Here is a 21312-nt window from a genome sequence, read left to right as displayed (position 1 = left end):
GGCACTGTTCTAGTTGATTAAAGCCACAGTTTATTTCTACTCTTGGCTCGAGTGAATTGATGGTCACATCACGGGGCTGAAGGCCCTCCAAACCACACGACTGTCTGACCCTGGCAAAAACCCCACCCGCAACTAACCTCCCCCGAGGCCCCACCCTCATCCTGTGGCTGTGTGGCCCTCACCACCACTTTTAAACTGCGGAGAGCGCTGCTAAACCTAAAAGGAGGCCGTGAAGCCGGCGGGTTTCACACAGATTTACTCGCCTGGTCCAACGCTCAGTGCAATTCCGGGAAAACTGCACCCCGCGTCTTCAATTCATTCTCTACTTTCAGGGCCATTTTGAAGGGACAATCTCGATTCTCCCTCAAGGTGTGAAGTTGGGAGCATTTTGGGAAACTGAATTTTTATTGGTTAGCAGGGTTCAAAAGATCTTTTATTCTCTTTAGCCGAACAGCAACTTACACTTGGAGGATTGACGTGCATCTAGCGGAGAAATTAGGCCAATTTTTGACGCAAATAAGCGGCCGACTGAAACAAGAATTTACATGAAAATGCGAACTTGCCCTCTTAAATGGAGAGAGGTGGCAGAATTCAGTGGTATAGAGGGATCTGGGTGTCCTGGTACATGGGTCACAAGTTAGGGTTGGATTTTCCAGCCCCCACCCCCACCATGGGGTGTTTTCAGGTGGCAGGGCTCACCATTGGCTGCCAGTGGGGTCTTGCCAAAGTCTATGGCTGTTTACATGGCACGCCCACCTGCACGCCGCTGGGGAACACCCCCCACAATGTGCCTTTGGCGGGTCTAGAAGGCCTTGCCAGCAGGAAGGGCCTGCCCTTAGAACATAGAACATAGAACATTACAGCGCAGTACAGGCCCTTCGGCCCTCGATGTTGCGCCGACCTGTGAAACCACTCTAAAGCCCATCTACACTATTCTCTTATCATCCATATGTCTATCCAATGACCATTTGAATGCCCTTAGTGTTGGCGAGTCCACTACTGTTGCAGGCAGGCATTCCACGCCTTTACTACTCTCTGAGTAAAGAACCTACCTCTGACATCTGTCCTATATCTATCTCCCCTCAATTTAAAGCTATGTCCCCTCGTGCTCGACATCACCATCCGAGGATAAAAGCTCTCACTGTCCACCCTATCCAATCCTCTGATCATCTTGTATGCCTCAATTAAGTCACCACTTAACCTTCTTCTCTCTAACGAAAACATTCTCAAGTCCCTCAGCCTTTCCTCATAAGATCTTCCCTCCATACCAGGCAACATTCTGGTAAATCTCCTCTGCACCCTTTCCAATGCTTCCACATCCTTCCAATAATGTGGCAACCAGAATTGCACGCAATACTCCAAATGCGGCCGCACCAGAGTTTTGTACAGCTGCAACATGACCTCATGTCTCCGAAACCCAATCCCTCTACCAATAAAAGCTAACACACCGTACGCCTTCTTAACAACCCTCTCAACCTGGGTGGCAACTTTCAGGGGTCTATGTACATGGACACCAAGATCTCTTTGCTCATCCACACTGCCAAGAATCTTATCATTAGCCCAGTACTCTGTCTTCCTGTTATTCCTTCCAAAATGAATCACCTCACACTTTTCTGCATTAAACTCCGTTTGCCACCTCTCAGCTCAGCGCTGCAGCTTATCTATGTCCCTCTGTAACTTGTAACATCCTTCCCCACTGTCCACAACTCCACTGACTTTAGTGTCATCTGCAAATTTACTCACCCATCCTTCTACGCCCTCCTCCAGGTCATTTATAAAAATGACAAACAGCAGTGGCCCCAAAACAGATCCTTGTGGTACACCACTAGTAACTGGACTCCAGTCTGAACATTTCCCATCAACCACCATCCTTGTCTTCTTCCAGCGAGCCAATTTCTGATCCAAACTGCTAAATCACCCTGAATCCCATGCCTCCATAGTTTCTGCAGTAGCCTACCGTGGGAAAGCTTTACTTAGTGCGAAGCTACAGGAATGTTGGCGTTTATTGCAAGGGAATGGAAGGTAAAAGCAGAGATGTTTTAGTGCAGCTCTACAGGGCCTTGCTGAGAGTCAATCTGTGCACAGTTTGGTCTCATTGTTTGAAAATGGATATAATTCTATCTGAAGCAGTTCAGAGAGGCTTCACTTGACTCATTCCTGTGGTGAAGGGCGTTTTGATAGACAAGGGTTACGGAAGTCGACAGGAGAGATGCAGTTGAGACCAGATTCACTATGGTCTTATCGAATGGCAGAGCAGGCTCAGAAGGCCTTCCCCGTGACTCCCAGCTCGTGACGCCCCCTCCTGCCATCACTCACCACCGGCATGGGATCCTGCGACAATACTAATCCCCAGATGGTTGTCGTACCGGCAGCGACTGTCACCTTCTCAGTGGCACTGCCATTCTGATTGGCTGGCAGCTCTCAGCTGCCGTTCCCCCAAAAAGAGACAGTCGAGGACTTTCACTGGCTCCTCGGCGAGGCAAGGCCCCAACCACCGCCATTAAATATCACCCAGGGACCATAAAATACTGGATTTCTCTCAAAAACCATGTGGTTTTCTGACGTCCTCTAGGACAGGAAATTTGCCATTCTTACCCGATTCAGACCTATGTGTGACTCCAGGTCCAGAGTATGTGGTTGATGTTTAACTGCCCTCTGAAGTGGCCTAGAAAGCCACTTAGTAGTTGAGGGATAAGCAATAAATGTTGGCCGAGAACCTGCAAATAAATTAAACCTTTTGTCTATATATTAAAGTTGTAATGCGACAGTACATGGTCTATAGCATATGTGCTTTGTTTGTTGGTATGTGTCGTAAATGCAATAATTTGTGACCACTAGTTAGCTAACTAACGACGATGGGTTTATTAATAGTTCCAAACTATATCCAGAGGACTATAAACAATGTCTTCATTCCTAGCACTAGGATCTCAATGCAATAGCCCGACGTCTGCATCAGAATCCCCACACTCAATCCCCATTGGTTGACCGGTTCACAAAGGGGTTAACTGCTACAGTATGCATACTACAGTGTGTGGTTCAGTAAATGAACAGTACTGTATGCACAAGGTATATGCAGGGAGCACAGGAGCCAGTATTAATATCTCTGCATTGATAGTACAATAGGAATTTGGCAAGATTGCAGCCATGAGCACTATAATAAGCATCTGCTGAGATGTATATGTCTAAAGACTCAAGCATGCCAAATGTGCCTGAATGATGATGGCGCTCTCTAACATTTTTGTAACGTGTACTTTTCTCCGAAACAAAAATAATTAATTATGCGATCGAGCCCATAGCCTTCAAAAGAGTTACAAAGCCAAGAGTTCCATTCAGCTAATTTGACGTCAGCAGACACACAATAATTAACCTTGGGTGATTCATTGATCAACTCATCTCAACAGCTTGTGTTGATTCAGCATGTACGCAGCCAGGATCAGTAACCCCTCCACATCAGTTCTCCAGTAACCTCTTCAGAGTTGACTTTTTAAAAAGATAATAATTCCTTGAAATCAAAAAGATGGGGAACGAACAGGGACTAATATTCATCTGAATGGTTTGATTTTGAACAGGTCACACACTCGCATTCTAAATACAACAATTTATGTCAAGATGTATGTGTATATAAAAAGGCAATATCTCCAACGCTGCCCCTGCAAATCCTGCAATCTAGTTCCTCTGGACAGGCCGCCGTCATTTTTAATGTTTGTAGCTCCATTAATATATTGTGTTGGGGCCCATTCCTCATCTCCATCAATAGCAAAATTCCCTTCCGCCTTCGACTGCTGACGAGAGATTCCAAATCCCGTTGGAACCACTCCAGTTTAGCCACATGGAAAATGATATTCTCTGAGATGGCTGCTCATTCCTGCATTATTAAATATCCATTGGATTCTCCACCGTCTTGGTGAGATTTTAGCCTCAGTAGCAGGCAACAGTGCAGGCTCTCAACTTCCACTCATCCAATTTCGTGATCAAATCGTCTTTCTTGTTACTATAGAACAGTACAGCACAGAACAGGCCTTTCGGCCCTCGGTGTTGTGGTGATATTGTCACGGGACTTGTAATCCAGAGACCCAGGGCAATGCTCCGGGGACAAGGGGAATCCCACCAGGCAACATAACAAATAAATTAAAAATATAGTATGACTAAGGGTGTCACGATGGAGTTAAATTCCAAGAAAACAAACTCAATCACTTTCTTTCTAAGTTGCATTCATGACAAGGGCGGCATGGTGGCACAGTGGTTAGCTCTGCTGCCTCACTGCGCCAGGGATCCGGGTTCCATCCCAGCTTGGGTCACTGTCTGTGCGGAGTCTGCACGTTCTCCCCGTGTGTGCGTGGGTTTCCTCCGGGTGCTCCGGTTTCCTCCCGCAGTCCAAAGATGTGCAGGTTAGGTGGGTTGGCCGTGATCAATGTGCGGGGTTACGGGGAGAGGGTGGGGGAAAGGGCTCTCTCTAGGAGGGTCGGTGCAGACTCAATGGGACACATGGCATCCTTCTGCACTGCAGGGATTCTATGGATAACAGCTTGCATTTTATATTGTACCTTTTCGAGAAGAAACAACATGAGGTATAAATATACACAGAGGCACTTAGAATGCTGAGCCATGGATGGAGAGATTAGAGGACTGACTGAAAGCTTGATTGAAACAGTAATGTTTGGAGAAAGGACTAAAGGTGCAGAGGCCTTCGGAGTGGAGTTTGAAAGAGTGAAGAAGAGCCAGCAGAAAACTGCGGCAGCCCATGGTGGAGTGGGGGTGGCAGGGTTTGGGGGCCGGGTGGTGGGGAAAAGAACAAAGAACAAAGAAAGGTACAGCACAGGAACAGGCCCTTCGGCCCTCCAAGCCTGCGCCGACCATGCTGCCCGTCTAAACTAAAATCATCTACACTTCGGGGATCCGTATCCCTCTATTTCCATCCTATTCATGTGTTTGTCAATCAGTAAAGATAGGCAACAACACCTCCTCCACGATTATCCTCAACACCGGTGCCCCACAAGGCTGTGTCCTCAGCCCCCTACTATACTCCTTGTACACCTATGACTGTGTGGCCAAATTCCCCTCCAACTCAATTTTTAAATTTGCTGATGACACCACCGTAGTGGGTCGGATTTCAAACATTGACGAGGCAGAGTACAGGAATGAGACAGAGAATCTGGTGAACTAGTGCGTCGACAATAATCTCTCCCTCAATGTTAAAAAAACGATGGAGCTTGTCATCGACTTCAGGAAGCGTAGTGGAGAATATGCCCCTATCTACATCAATGGGAACTAAGTAGAAAGGGTTGAGAGCTTCAAGTTTTTAGGCGTACAGATCACCAACAGCCTGTCCTGGTCCCCCCATGCTGACACTATAGTTAAGAAAGCCCACCAATAACTCTACTTTCTCAGAAGACTAAGGAAATTTGGCATGTCAGCTACGACCCTCACCAACTTCTACAGATGCACCATAGAAAGCATTCTTTCTGGTTGTATCACAGCTTGGTATGGAGCCTGCTCTGCCCAAGACCGCAGGAAACTACAAAAGGTTGTGAATGTAGCCCAGTCCATCACACAAACCAGCCTCCCATCCATTGACTCTATCTATAATTCCCGCTGCCTCAGAAAGGCAGCCAACATAATTAAGGACCCCACGCACCCCGGACATACTCTCTTCCACCTTCTTCCGTCAGGAAAAAGATACCAAAGTTTGAGGTCACGTACCAACCGACTCAAGAACAGCTTCTTCCCTACTGCCATCGGACTTTTGAATGGACCTACCTCATATTAAGTTAATCGTTTCTCTACACCTTGCTATAACTGTAACATTATATTCTGCAGTCTCTCCTTCCTTCCCTATGTACGGTATGCATTGTTTGTACAGCATGCAAGAAACAATACTTTTCACTGTATACTAATACATGTGACAGTAATAAATCAAATCAAATCAAATGCCTCTTAAACGTCACTATCGTCCCTTCTTCCACCATCTCCTCCGGCAGGGAGTTCCAGGCACCCACTACCCTCTGCGTAAAAAAACTTACCTCGTACATCTCCTCTAAACCTTGCCGCTCGCATCTTAAACCTATGCCCCCTAGCAATTGACCCCTTTACCCTGGGAAAAAGCCTCTGAATATCCACTCTGTCTATCCCCTCATAATTTTGTAGATCTCCATCAGCTCGCCCCTCAACCTCCGTCGTTCCAGTGAGAACAAACCGAGTTTATTCAACCTCTCCTCAAAGCTAATGCCCTCCATACCAGGCAACATCCTGGTAAATCTCTTCTGCGATTCTGCAAATCTCTTCATGAAAAGCCAAAGTTAGATAAACAAAGGCCAATAGGTGAGCAGAGGCTGCAGGGCAGGTGCACGGGTGAGAATGAGAAGTTTGAATGTAATATTTTGGCGGGTTGGGGGGGGGGGAACAAATAATTGCTGCAATGAGCATTTATATAGCACCTTTCACAATCTCAGGACATCCCAAAACACTACACAGCCAAGTGAGTACTTTTGAAGTGTGGTCATTGTTGTGATCGAGGCAAGCACCACAGTCAATTTTGATACAAACAGCGGGTGTGGACAATGACCAGATAAACCTGTTTAAGTCATGTTGGGTGAGAGGTAAATATTGGCTGGGGCACAAAGATGAATGTCTCCGCTCTTCCCCCCATCGTGAACATGAAAAGAACAGAAGAAATAGGAGCAGGAGAAGACCATTCTGCCCATCGAGCCTGCTCAGCCATTCAATACGATCATGGTTAATATTGGGCTTCCACCTGTACACTGTGCTTTTGTTATGTGTTCTAGGGAGTAGGCTGCCTACCCACAGCAAGTGTACCATTTCCCCTTTAATGCCCACCTTGGTTTAATGACTTATGAAGTTAAGGACACTTCGGCAATGCAACATTGTATTTTTTCCCCAGTAGTATTCAAGCAATGTTGAACATCTTAATGTATTTCTCTTCCTCATTTAATATTTAGTATTTTTTTTATTTTCTGAATAACATTCCCCGTATCAATGGAATGTTTTATTTTGCAGTCACTAGATGTTTGAATTTCATTTTTCTTTTTCAATTAATATAAGAACCATAGGGTCCTGCAGCATAAAATCGAGCCGTTCAGTTTGCTGTGCCTGTTCTAGCCCTTTGAAGTCGTTGTCCGAATTAGTCCCACGCCCCAGCTTTCTCCCCGTAACCCTGCGGGTTAGGTATAAAATAAAAGTAGAAAGTTCTGGAAAAAGACTCAGCAGGAACGGCAGCCTCTGTGAAGACAGAAACAGAGGGGTGAATTCTCCGCCTCCCCAGGCCGTGGGTTTCTCAACGGTGTGCCATTGCTGGCAGCAGCATTCTCCGGGTTCCAGCGACTGCCCAATGGGACTCCTCATTATTTCCACTCCATGCCAGTGGGAAACCCGCAGGCTCGGGAATGGAGAATCCCGCCGGCGGAGAATTAACCCCAGAGTTGACTTTGTTTTGAGGCCAAAGTGACTCTTCTTCAGAACTGAAGAGAGGCAGAAATGTGATGGATTTTACACAGTTGAAACAGGCAAGGGGAGTGACAGGTGAAACAAGAGGGAAGGTGAGGGGTAGATTAGAGGGCAGGGGGAGATGAAATACCAAATACGTCACGCAACAATTAAAAAAAAAGGGAGTGGTGATAGTATTAATAAATAAACAAAACATTGGTTCAGAGTAAGTTTTATTTTAACTTCCCAAGAGTGTTGCAAGTCAAGAAGACCCTTAAAGAAGACAACAACAACTTGCATTTATGTAGCACCTTCAACATAGGAACATATACTAACATGCTTCTCGAGAGCATTACCAAACAAAATCTGACCTCGGGTCATATAAGTGTCCTTCCTGTCAATTTCCTTTGTTCCCATTCCTTTTATTTTATCTTTATTACTTTTGGTCCGGAGATCGATAATTCAGATATACACCTTTAAATCGAGTGGAGTAAGTAAAGGACTCAAAGTTTCAAACAGCTTGCTGACTGGAATACTGTGTACTCAGGTTTTGTATTTGGGAAAAGAAAGGTCAGATTTTTCGGCACCCAGCAGACTGGAGGGAATCGGTTCGACAGGGTAATTTGCAACCAATGGGTTGAACAGGGACAGTGTTCTGCCTGGCAACAGTCAGCAATTGGTTCCTGCCAGGTGTTTTTTTTCCCAGAGAGAAATGGCCAGAAGCCTCTCAACCCACGAAGGAAGCAGAGCTGTGTTCCTCCCTCTCTTTCGCCGGTTGCCTGTTGTCTCTCTGAGTCTGCAGTGAAGATCATCACAAGATGAAGGAAAAGAAAGTAGCCAACTGAAGGCCTCACTGTGAGAAAGAAACTAACTGGAAGACAACTATCTGAATCAAAGATCCTTACCCTTTTATTTTGTTATTATTTATTTCCCTTTCAACCACCCTTTCCCCACTGAGCTGTTTGTCACTGTGTGTGCAGTGAGAGAGTGGAGAGAGTTAGAAGATCTTGGTTGGGGGGGGAAGGGGGGAATCAAGTAGTAGATAGCCAGTTGTATTTTTGCCTGTTTAATGACAATTGCTGTTAATGGTACAAGGTTACTTGTGTTAACATTTTACAAACCTGGTGACTTGCCAATTTAACCTAACCGAAGCCATGGGTACTTATATAACTTTAGCTATGTTCCGGCACTGGGTCAAGTAGGGCTGGAACCGACCATGCACGAGCCCAGGGTTTGGTAGCAGGCATTGTCTTAAAGAACAACGAATAAAGAAACGTACAGCACAGGAACAGGCCCTTCGGCCCTCCAAGCCTGTGCCGACCATGCTGCCCGTCTTAACTAAAATCTTCTACACTTCCTGGGTCCGTATCCCTCTATTCCCATCCTATTCATGTATTTGTCAAGATGCCGCTTAAATGTCACTATCGTCCCTGCTTCCACCACCTCCTCCGGCAGCAAGTTCCAGGCACCCACTACCCTCTGTGTAAAAAATGTGCTTCGTACATCTCCTCTAAACCTTGGCCCTCACATCTTAAACCCATGCCCCCTAGTAATTGACCCCTCTACCCTGGGGAAAAGCCTCTGACTATCCACTCTGTCTATGCCCCTCATAATTTTGTAGACCACCATCAGATCGCCCCTCAGCCTCCGTCGTTCCAGTGAGAACAAACCGAGTTTATTCAACCGCTCCTCATAGCTAATGCGGAGGTGAGAAGAATCAAGAAGGAGGAGAGGTTATGGAGGGAATTCCACAGTTTAGGGAAAATGGGGATCAGTGAGCAACCTGTCACCATGCCAACCATCATTATGTGTCACGGTATGCCATGGCATCTGCCCAGACGATATCAAGTGCAAGAGCCTTTGAAAACCCCCAAAAGCAGTAGGGCAGGCAGTGGCACAGTGGTATTGTCACTGGACTAGTATTCCAGAGACCCAGGTAATGCTCTGGGAACGTGGATTCAAATCTCACCACAGCAGGTGGAGAAATTTGAATGCGATACAATTCTGGAATTAGAAGTCTAATGGTGATCATCAACTGTTGTAATAACCTATCTGGTTTACTGTTGTCCTTCAGGGAAGAAAATCTGCTCTCCTTACCTCGCTGGCCTACATGTGATTCCAGATCCACAGCAATGTGGTTGACTGTAACCCAATCAAGGGGCCCAGCCAGCGATGCTGACTCAGAGCCAGGGACTAGGTCAGGGGGTGTCAGCAAACATCATAGAATTTACAGTGCAGAAGGAGGCCATTCGGCCCATCGAGTCTGCACCGGCTCTTGGAAAGAGCACCCTACACAAGCCCACACCGCCACCCTATCCCCATAACCCAGTAACCCCACCCAACACTAAGGGCAATTTAGCATGGCCAATCTACCAAACTTGCACATCTTTGGACTGTGGGAGGAAACTGGAGCTCCCGGAGGAAACCCACGCACACACGGGGAGAACAGTGACCCAAGCTGGGAATTGAACCTGGGACCCTGGAGCTTTGAAGCAATTGTGCTATCCACTATGCTACCGTCCTGCGCCTACGGGTGAAGTTGGAGGAGTCCAACCCCCTGCAAGAGCAGGGGGTGGTGCCGACCATTAGTGCCACCCAGGCCAACACCGCATGGGTGAGGTGTCCGCGGAGGAGGACTTGGGGGCGAGGTTTCTACCATGGATCTAGATGTCCAAGGCCTCGGCACTCTGTGCGGGTGGTGGCCGAGGCCCAGGAGAGGGCAGCCCTGCCACAGGCAGCCATGTGCCAGGGCCACCTGGGCATTGCAGCGGCGCTCCAGAGCGCGTCCCAGTCACAGCGGGTCATGGTTGAGGGCACCAGCAGCATTTCCGCAGCTTTGGCCTATGGGGCACAGACCCAGGAGGTTGCGGTACAATCACACCACGATTTGGTGCATCATGGTCCACTCGCTGTGCTCCAGAGTAACGAGACCCTGGTCGGGACGGGTGTGGGCCTCCAGCACTGGCAGTGTCCAGTTGAGAGAGCGCCCCAGAGGTTAGCTCCTCTCACACCTCCAACGCCCGGAGTAGCCTGGGGGGTCATTAGGCACCCAGAGGGAGGGAGAGGTGATGGGGTCTGTGCCGGTGACTCACACAGGGGACGTTCCGGCACACCACAGCGCCTTGGGCTCCCTCCTTCCTGTCCCTGGTGCATCCGATGGGCAGCAGGCAGAACAGGATGGTACCACGCCACCTGGGACACCCGAGCAGCAGCATGGCCCACCCAGGCCTGTTGCCTCAGCAGACGACCGCCAATGGGGACCCAGGTCAGAGGGCGGGAGTCGCAGCAGGCCGCCTGTACTCCTGATGTACTGCTTGAGGATTCACTTCGGGGTAGTGTTAGGGCCCGTCAGGCCAGAAAGGTAGACACCAGTAAGGTCAGCACGGGTGCAGCACTTAGAACAGTGATAGGGGCGAGGGCACAAAGCTGTATGTATGTATCACTTGTTCACATTAAACACATGTTCACAACGTTACAACTTGCCTTGTTGCTTTGTCAGAAGGGTGTGAGCGATGGGCTGGGCTGGGGGTGGCCCAGGGTCCACGTTTCAGCCAACACTCACTGCTCCGGTGTCCCATCCCCATCCCTCTCCCCCCCCCCCACCTCCACACACCCCGTCCCCACCTCCATCACCCCAAGCGTTTGGTGGGATGGAATGGCGATCCCAGAGGTAGGGATCACCTAGGTGGACAATGGAATGTGCCACTGTGGGCAGGAGTCAGACGTCGTCAAACGGTCCTGTGCACAAGAGCTCATCCCAGAGTGATAATTCTCCATCCCATGGACCAGGCCCGCTGTCCCTGCCAACCCAGGGCCCGTACCCTATAGTGAGGCAGGTCTGAATCACGGAGGGGGTTGCAAGGGGCCGTGTGGTTGCGTAGGGAGGATGTTCATGGGAGGGGGTGGTCAGCCGGTGGTGGGATGGGATGTCCATGCTGTTAGCCAGGCCCCCTGGTCGGTGAACCTGGAGGCGATAAGAGTGCCCCGTGCAAGCCGGCCCAGGTGTGTGGCCCCCCCGGTGCCGGCCTGGGCCCCATATCCTGCTCATCCTGGCCATAGAATTTACAGTGCATAAGGAGACCATTAGGCCCATCGAATCTGCACCGGCCCTTGGAAAAGCACCCTACCTAAGCCCACTGCTCCACCCTATCCCCGGAACCCCACCTAACCTTCTTTGGACACTAAGGGCAATTTATCACAGCCAATCCACCTCACCTGCACATCTTTGGACTGTGGGAGGAAACCGGAGCACCCGGAAGAAACCTACGCAGACACGGGGAGAACGTGCAGACTCCACGCAGACGGTGACCCAAGCCGCGAATCGAAGCTGGGACCCTGGAGCTGTGAAGCAACTGTGCTAACCAATGTGCTACCATGCTGCCCATCCTCCACACCCTCCAGGTTGGACGAGGCCTTGCCTTCATCCCCCTTCTCCAGCACGTCCAGCTCGATCACGCCCCTTGGTCGGGGCATGGGTGCCGGTGTCAATGTCGATCTGTGGCCTCTGGATAGGCGTCAGAAGCAACAGCCACAGGAGATAACCCGTGGAGCCCAGGAGCTAACCCCTTAGCTGGGGGTGTACCTCGAAGAGGTCAAGAACCACCGGGGTGCCAGGATGAAGGTGTCGTGCACACTGCCCGGCTATCAGGCTCACACGTGCACGTCGTGCATGGTCACACACCAGCTGCACATTCATCGAGTGTAACCCCGTTCGGCCTGTCATGGGCAGGTGCTCGTAGGGGGACATGCATCGCATCGATCACCCCCTGAACCTGGGGCATCTCAGCGATGACAGCGAACCCCACTGCCCGGGCATCCAGGTGCACTTGGTCCACATTGAATTTGATATATTGTGCAGACTGGGCCTATAGGGCCTGCATGACAGTACAGATGAATCTGTACACCGAGGTCTATGAGATTCCGGACAGGTCTCCCGTGGACCCCATGACGCAGCCTCTGGTCACCCCCTGCTGCCCCCCGGACCTGGCGACACCACCCCCCCCCCCCCCACCCCCCCAGCCAGCGCTGCCAATGGCAGGGCCAGCAGCCCACGATCGTGCCTCTGTAGGCCTACCCCCCCCCCTCTCCCTCGTCAACCACGGCGCCTGTTTCCCAGTTTTTAAAACCACACGTGAAACACGCCGTCGGTATTTCCCCACCAGCGAAAGTGGAGCATCGCAGATGCCCCGGAGAATACCGGGTCAAGCCTGCTAATGATATACAAACAACGTTTATTGTACGTGCGGAGTAGAACATGTTGACGCTGCTGCCGAGACACCGGAGTATGACATTCTGCCGTGCACCCCGCGCCCTCCGCAGTTTTGCCGTCACGATCGATTTTTCCGGCCAATCGCGTTTCAACATTTATCATTGCCCAACGGATAATCATAGATTATCATAGAATTTACAGTGCAGAAGGAGGCCATTCAGCCCATCGAGTCTGCACCGGCTCTTGGAAAGAGCACCCTACCCAAGGTCAACAACTCCACCCCATCCCCATAACCCAGTAACCCCACCCAACTCTAAGGGCAATTTTGGACACTAAGGGCAATATAGCATTGCCAATCCACCTAACCGGCACATCTTTGGACTGTGGGAGGAAACCGGAGCACCCGGAGGAAACCCACGCACACACGGGGAGGATGTGCAGACTCTGCACAGACAGTGACCCAAGCCGGGAATCGAACCAGGGGCCCTGGAGCTGTGAAGGAATTGTGCTATCCACAATGCTACCGTGCTGCCCGTGCTGCCCATAACCCCGCCCCATATCTTTTCCACTGATTCCCTCTCCGGCCATCACCTCAGTTTGAACCAAACTATCTGGAGCCACGATTTCTTTTCAGACCTTGAGCTGCTGACCTTCTCTCACCCCCTTTAAGAACCCCTTAAAATGCTGACCCTTGTTCAAATTTTTGGTCGGCCCCGCAAATACCTTCCTCTTCAATTGAAGCCAATTTCCTGGCTCTGGTCACACCTCAGTGAAGAGTCTTTCTGGGTCAGTGATGTCATGTTGTTGGTGTTGGTCATTCTTCCTGTTGACTGATAATTGATGGTGGGTACTGGTGGTGCATAGTGACGATGAAGATGCCGCTCTGATCCACAACGTCTCCTCTTCATTGCTACCAGCCTCAATTTTCATTAATTAACTCAAATTCAATTATCTCGGCCGTCATTGACCGTTTTCCCATGGCTGTGGTTCTCAGAACATTTCCACATCTGATGTATTTTTACCATAGTTTTTATGACTCGTACATGAATGCCTCTCCAAAAGGCCTTCAATTTCTCATTCAACGCTGCATTACAGATTTTAGGTTTGAAAGCCATTCAGGTTTTGATACTCTGGTGAAGGTCTGAAAAACTGAAATCCATGTTGTGTGATATTAAGATGGTACGAGAAAAAAGCAATTTCCCTGTCTATTCTTTTAACAAAGTCACTCATCTGCTTTAATAAAAAGATGATACCTTTGGTGAAATTCCCTAAAAAGCTTTGAACAAATGGCTGAGTTTATTTGTTCCAGTGGCAGACAATAGGATTTTACTTAAAGTATTTTCATCTCAAAGTACAAATGCCTTCTACACACAAGGCTGACAATAGCGGCTAGCCTTACACTTAACACTTCAAGGTTACATTTATCAGGAAATGCTGAGCAGGCGGTGGTTCTTTTGTACAGAGAGGAGAAAAAGTCTCATGGAAACCTTCTGAATGGGTTTGATAGGTTAGACATAGATGTCTCCACTTGTACGACAGATCAAAACTCAGAGCCATTAAGCTGTCGGGCGGGATTTACCAGCTTCGTCGTGCCCGATTCATATTCAGTGGCAAGGCCACTGAATCTTGCGAAAGGCCTCACGCGAGATTCACGATGCTTGAGAAAACCCGTGAGATCCAATGGAACCTCATGAGACATCGCAATCTGGATCTCGTCCAGTAGGCTCATTTGAATATGCACTCGCCATATTCTTCTGGTGCCGGGAACTATCGGCCTTCTCAGCGAGGTCCGGCCGGGCACCATTTAGTACTGGTCCACACAACCATGGACCGGTTGTAATGGCACCAGGAGGGGGGTCTCCCAGGCCATTGCAGGCCCCGGGTGATCGGGCTCTGGGCATTGTGGTACTCCGGCACACCCACTGGCACCGAGGTAACTTGGCTCTGGCACCCGGGCACTGCCAGGCAGGCAGAGGCATTGCCATGGTGCCCAGGTGCCAAGTTACAGCCCAGGGTGCCTTGCCCATAAGAGGTAGGGTGAAGGGACCCCGGAAGAGGTAAGTTGGGTGAAGTGGGAGGGGGTCCAGAGGCATCGGTGGGTTCTCTGAGGCTGGTCAAAAGATCGCGGGAGGGGCCTTTTAAAAGGCCGCCCCGATCCATGAGTAGTCGACAGTGTGGTCTCAATGGGCGTTCCTCGCCGAGGCCAATATAAACGGCAAGCTGTCATTGAGTTGCGGGGTGTTCTCGGCACTGCAGCCGCCAAGACACTTCCTGCTAAACATTTCCAAAAGCAAACTCTGTGGTTTACCGTTGAATTGCCCGTAGGAGTTACTAATAAACCCAGTGGAATGGTCTTTACCCAGAGGATGGTTAAAATGTGCAACCTGCTACCGTATGGAGTAATTGAAGACAATAGCATCGACGTATTACATAGAAAATAGAAGCAGGAGTTGGCCATTTGGGCCTTCGAGTCTGCTCCACCATTCATTATGATCATGGCTGATGATCTAATTCAATACCCTGATTTCCCCTTCCTCCCATATCCCACAGCCCCTTTGGCTCCAAGAGCTTTAGGGTCCCAGGTTCGATTCCCGGCTTGGGTCACTGTCTGTGCGGAGTCTGCATGTTCTCCCCGTGTGTGCGTGGGTTTCCTCCGGGTGCTCCGGTTCCCTCCCACAGTGCAGGTTAGGTGGATTGGCCATGCTAATATGCCCCTTCGTGACCAAGAAGTTTAGGTGGTGTTACTGGGTTACGGGGATAGGGTGGAGGCGTGGGTTTAAGTCTGTGCTCTTTTCAAGAGCCAGTGCAGACTCAATGGGCCGAATGGCCTCCTTCTGCACTGTAAATTCTATGATGATAATTCCTCTTGAAACCACACAACGTTTTGGCCTCAACTACTTTCTGTGGTAGTGAATTCCATGCACATTAAGGGGTGATATCTAGATACAGGTTTAAGAAACAAACAGGAGGTTATGCTGATAAAGTTAGATGAAGTGGGGTGGAAGGAGGAAAATGTGCAGCTGCCTCTTTATTTTCAAAAATATGTTTTTTTACTTCTGGTTTTATTTAGCAATTTTAACTGAGAACACAAACTGTTTATAAACACAAGACCACCTTCCAAGAAAGGTTGAGGAAAAAATAAATCACCCTCAGGGAAGTGTGAAAAGAGAGGCATTTCCTGTCATTCAAATGCCATTGAATCTCATAGCTAAGGAAGATATATAAAAAATGCAAAGTACTGGGTGTTGAAACGATGGCTGCCACAGACAAGCACACACAAAACTTATTGAAAATACACAATGGGTGAAGTATTTCAAGGCAAGGCTGCCGAGCCACTAGACGGAGATTGCATGTGACAGAGGCCGTGTCCAGAAAGTCTTCAGCAGAGGAAGCTAGCTGAAGGCTAGCTCTCTCTCTTGTAATAAGTGTGTAGCCCAGTTGGAGAAGTCAACTCTACCAAAAACCTACCAACAAACTGAGGTCTCATAGTAATAATTGCAACATCCTTTAGATCTGACCACATTCAAGAAACCAGCTGACCCAAGTCAGCTGCAACGTTTATAATCAATGCCTCAAGGACAGTCAAAGGACATTTAACCAAATATTATTTGTCCATTTTTTATTGGACCTTAACTCCTCTTATTCCTGATAGGTTCGTTGGGTTAGGAAAACAAAGGTATTTTTCAGGTGATTATATTTCTACTGGTAAACATTAGAAGTATAGTTGTAAGTGTGTTTAATTTAATTTTTCTGTGCCTGGAATGGTAAAACAATAGTTAGCTTCATGCTGGACAAAGGTGTTTGTATGTGTGGGGGTTGATCAAGTTCCAAGTGTTTCTATTGTGCTTGGAGTGGGCTACGGCATGAAGAATAAATGAAAGGTATTATGTGGATGTTGCTTAGCAACAGGGGGTTTGTAAGGCAGAGAGGGTTTTAAATTTTAGTTTTAGCTGAATTTGTGGGAAATAGGACACTGGGGTGCAAACAGATCTCAAATCTGCCAGGAGAAGTTTGACAGGATAAGGGAATTGCAAAGATGCAAGCTTAAGGAGCAAGATACTGTAATAATTCCAGGAGGTATAGTGTGAAAGGCCAAAGTGGTTTGGTTTAAACTGAAAATAAAGCTGCTACCGCGACACACAAAACAAACACCCTAGCCCAGGACTATCGGGAATTGCCGATCTGGGTCTCAGAACTACATTTAAAGTTCCTGCTAACAAGCCACAGCTTGGTAGGGTTCCACCCACCCACCAGGGGAACTCATATTCCATGAAGCCTATAGGGAGATCAATCAGCGATCCCCCGTGGTCCTCATGAGTGTTATCATAGATACAATCCAGATAACCAAGGAATTGGGAAAGAAAGAATGTTTAAGACATCTGAAGTTAAGAGAACAGATCAAGGTTCAGAAGGATTCAAGGAAGCATTAACAAAGTGTTCTGAATAAAGGAGACAATTGCAGTAACTAGATTCAAAGTGGAACAGCAAACTTCAGACGTAGATTAAACGTCTTATGTAATTTTAACACATTCTGGGAATCGAGAGTTAAAGCAATTATGAGACATTTGCACAGCAGTGAAGACAAAGAACTCCTAAAGGGGTTGGTGTAAAATCCTGGACTGGATTTGCTTTTAAAAGTGAAGCGGAAGATTTGTTTAAAAGTGTAATTTTGAAAACCTGCTCTGAATTTCAAAATGTAAACCACAAAGGAAAACCACAACTTAAAAGAAGGTTTGAAAGTGTGACTTTTTGAGTGGAATTTGAAATCACTTGAGTGGAAGCCTGAGTTTAGTGAGACAAGGTGGCTCACAGTATGACAATCATAGAACAACACAGACACTGAGTCACCGTCTGCATGATGTGTAACTGTTCAGCAAAATCCCACCGACTGGAGAATGATTGCACGATACAGGATATTTAATCATCTATTCTGCAATTATCCTCTTAGCACGCACTTCTGTTCCAACCAGATGTTCAACTGGAGATTTTTGTTCCCATTACAGATGTTTGCGGAGATTGTGCTTAGTGTTTTACACAGAAGAACATGGAAGCTACAACATGAGAACGGGCCATTCAGCCCATCCCAATCCATGTCAGCATTATGTGATTAAACAGTTTTAACCATGGTTACCCACCTATATCCTTCCATGTCGTTTTCCCTTGAATCGAATCTTTCATGTGAACCCATTTCGACCCGTACCACTAACTCTGGGAGTAAACTCACAATGTTCTGCGCGAAGATGTCTCTCCTGCCTCTTTGTACTAAGTCTCTTGCACTTATTCCATGGTTCCCTCATCCTTGACCGCTCAGCTATTGGAAACCCTGCCCCATTCTTTCATTTACTTATGCACTATTTATTTATTTATTTTCCTCCACCCACCCAGTCGGGGAACCATTTAAAACCCCACTCAGTTTGGCAGGACCGTAATATCCTGCCAATCGGAGAGGCCATAAGATCTTGGACATGGAGGAATTTGTCTTCCAGAGTGAAAGCCTCATGTAAGATGGTGCACAGCCAACCAATAACAAATGGACTTTCCTGTGCCGACAGCATTGTTGTACTGGACAAGTAAGGCCAGAAAAGGAGCCTTTCAAATACATAGAATTCCCAAGAAATTACAGCAAAGGAACAGCCCATCTGGCCTGCACTGGTGTCTATGCTCCACACAAGTCTTCGGGTTCTCGTCTCTCCGACTAGTGGAAACATCCTCCCCACGTCCACTCTATCTGGGCTTCTCATTATTCTGTAGGTTTCAATGAAATCCCCCCATCATCCTTCTGAACTCCATTGAGTACAGGCCCAGAGTACTCAACAACTTGTCATATGACAAACCCTTCATTCCTGGGATCATTCTTGTGAACCTCCTCTGGACCCCCTCCAAGGCCAGCACATTCACCCTCAAATAAGGGCCCACAATATTCCAAATGGGGTCTGACCACAGCCTTATACAGTCACAGAAGTACATCCCTGCTCTTGTATTCTAGCCCTCTCAAAATGAATGCTAACATTGTATTTGCCTTCCTAACTGCCAACTGAAGCTGCACGTTAACCTTAAGATAATCCTGAACTGGGACTCCGAAGTCCCTTTGTGCTTCAGATTTCCAAAGCCTTTCCCCATCTAAAAAACTTAGAAAATATGTCTCGATTCTTCCGACTAAAGTGCATAACGTTACACTTTTCAACATTGTATTCCATCTGTCACCTCTTTGCCCACTATCCTAGCCTGTCCAAGTTCTTCTGAAGTCTCCCCACTTCCTCAACACAACCTGTCCCCCTGTGTATCATTGTATCATCTGCAAACATAGCAACAATGCCCTCAGTTCCTTCTTCCAGATCGTTAATGTATATCGAGAATAATTGTGGTCCCAGCCCCAATCCCTGAGGCACGCCACTAGTCACCTTTAGCTCCACTCTCTGCCTTCTGCCAGTCAGACAATCCTCTATCCATGCCAGTACCTTGCCCCTAACACCATGGGCTCTTATCTTATTTAGCAGTATGGCACCTTGTCAAAGGTTTTCTGGAAATCCAAATAGATCAAGTCCACTGGTTCTCCTTTGTCTAACTTCCTTGTTACCTCCTCAAAAAGCTCTAACAGATTTGTCAGACATGACCTCCCCTTGATGAAGCCGTGCTGCCTCAGTCCTATTTTACCATGCACTTCCAAGTACCCCGTAACCTCAACCGTACTAATGGACTCCAAAATCTTACCCATGACCAAAGTCAGGCTAACCGGCCTATAAATTCCTGTACTCTGCCTCACTCCTTTCTTGAACAAGGGTGTTACATTAGCCATTTTCAGTCCTCTGGGACCCTCACTGACTCCAGTGATTCCTGAAAGATCACCACCAATGTCTCCTCAGTGATCTCGTTCAGAACCCTGGGGTGTAGTCCATCCAGTCTGGATGATTTATTCACCTTCAGACTTTTTAGCTTCCCCACATCCTTCTCCTTAGTGATGGCCACTAAATTCATCTCTGCCCCCTGACTCTCTTCAAATTCTGGTATGCCATAGATATCTTCCAACGTGAGGACTGACGTTAAGTACTGATTCAGTTCCTCTGCCATTTCTTTGCTCCCCATTACTACTCCTCCAACCTCACTTTCTTTACAGTGTCCAATGTCCATTCTTGCCTCTCTTTCACCTTTTATAAATCGGAAAAAGAAACCTCTTGCTGTCTTCTTTTATATTACGAGCTAGCTTGCACTCATAATACACCTTCTCACCCCTTATTGCTTTTTTAATTGTCCGCTGCTTGCTTTTGAGTCCACTTGATCCGCACTTCTTCCACCACTTTCAACTCCCTCCACCACCAACCCACAGTGGCAGCTGTCGGTACTCGATACACGATACGAGGGCAGCGCGGTAGCACAGTGGGTAGCACTGTTGCTTCACAGCGCCAGGGTCCCAGGTTCGATTCCCGGCTTGGGTAACTGTCTGTGCGGAGTCTGCACGTTCTCCTTGTGCCTGCGTGGGTTTCCTCAGGGTGCTCCGGTTTCCTCCCACAGGTCCCGTAAGATGTGATGTTAGGTGAATTGGACATTCTGAATTCTCCCTCCGTGTACCCGAACAGGCGCCGGAATGTGGCGACTGGGGGATTTTCACAGTAACTTCATTGCAGTGCTTACTGAAATATTTAACTCTCATTTCTCTTTGAACAGATGCTACCTGATGTGCTGAGTGTTTCAAACATTTCCCACTTTTATTTATTTTCTTTGAGGTGGTGGGGAGAGAAGATGTTTCGCCGAGTGCAAAGCTAGAGTTTATTAATCTAAGACAGACACTAATAAATCCAATAAGGAATTCAGGGGAAACTTCTTGCAAATCGGGTGCAGTAAGCCTACTTGTGACAATGAAGATTATTGTTATTATACTGCAACAACAGACCAAGTCTCCTTCAACAGCATCTTCCAAACCTGCAACCACGACCATCGAGAAGGACAAGGGTAGCAGATACACGGGAACACCACCACCTGGGAGTTCCCCTCCAAGTCACTCACCATCCTGACTTGGAAATATATCATTGTTCTTTCACTGTCGCTGGGTCAAAATCCTTGAACTCCCTCCCTAACAGCAGTGTGGGTGTACGTACGCCACATGGACTGCAGCAGTTCAAGAAAGTGACTCATCACAACCTTCTCAAGGGTTATTGGCGATGGACAATAGAAAATGCAGACCTAGCCAGAGATGTCCACATCCCATGAATGAATGGGCATGAAATTCCGGCCATTCGCTGGCGAGGGGATTCCAATAAGGAATTCAGGATTCTCTGAACACGCCAGCAGCGCACCCTTGCCGGCGGGTTTCCCAGCGGCGTGGGGTGGTTTCAATGGAAAATCCCGTTGACAAGCTGCAGGAGTAAAGAAACCTGCCACCCACGAACGGCACACCAAAATTCTCCGCCCTCGTCAGTCGCAACAGCGAGGTGGACTCACAACGGAGAATCCCGGACAATATATTTCTAAAACTCGCTTCAATCACTCCATTGTGGTACCAAGTTCCCGATTTGAAAGATGTTTCTCCTGAATTCCTTATTGGATTTATTAGTGTCTGTCTTAGATTAATAAACTCTAGCTTTGCACTCGTCGAAACATCTTCTCTCTCCCCACCACCCCAAAGAAAATAAATAAAAGTGGGAAATGTTTGAAACACTCAGCACATC

Source organism: Scyliorhinus torazame, chromosome 13, assembly GCF_047496885.1.
Source record: "Scyliorhinus torazame isolate Kashiwa2021f chromosome 13, sScyTor2.1, whole genome shotgun sequence".
NCBI lineage: Eukaryota > Metazoa > Chordata > Chondrichthyes > Carcharhiniformes > Scyliorhinidae > Scyliorhinus > Scyliorhinus torazame.
The sequence above is the reverse complement of the archived record's forward strand: the minus strand, read 5'-3'. Positions refer to the sequence as shown.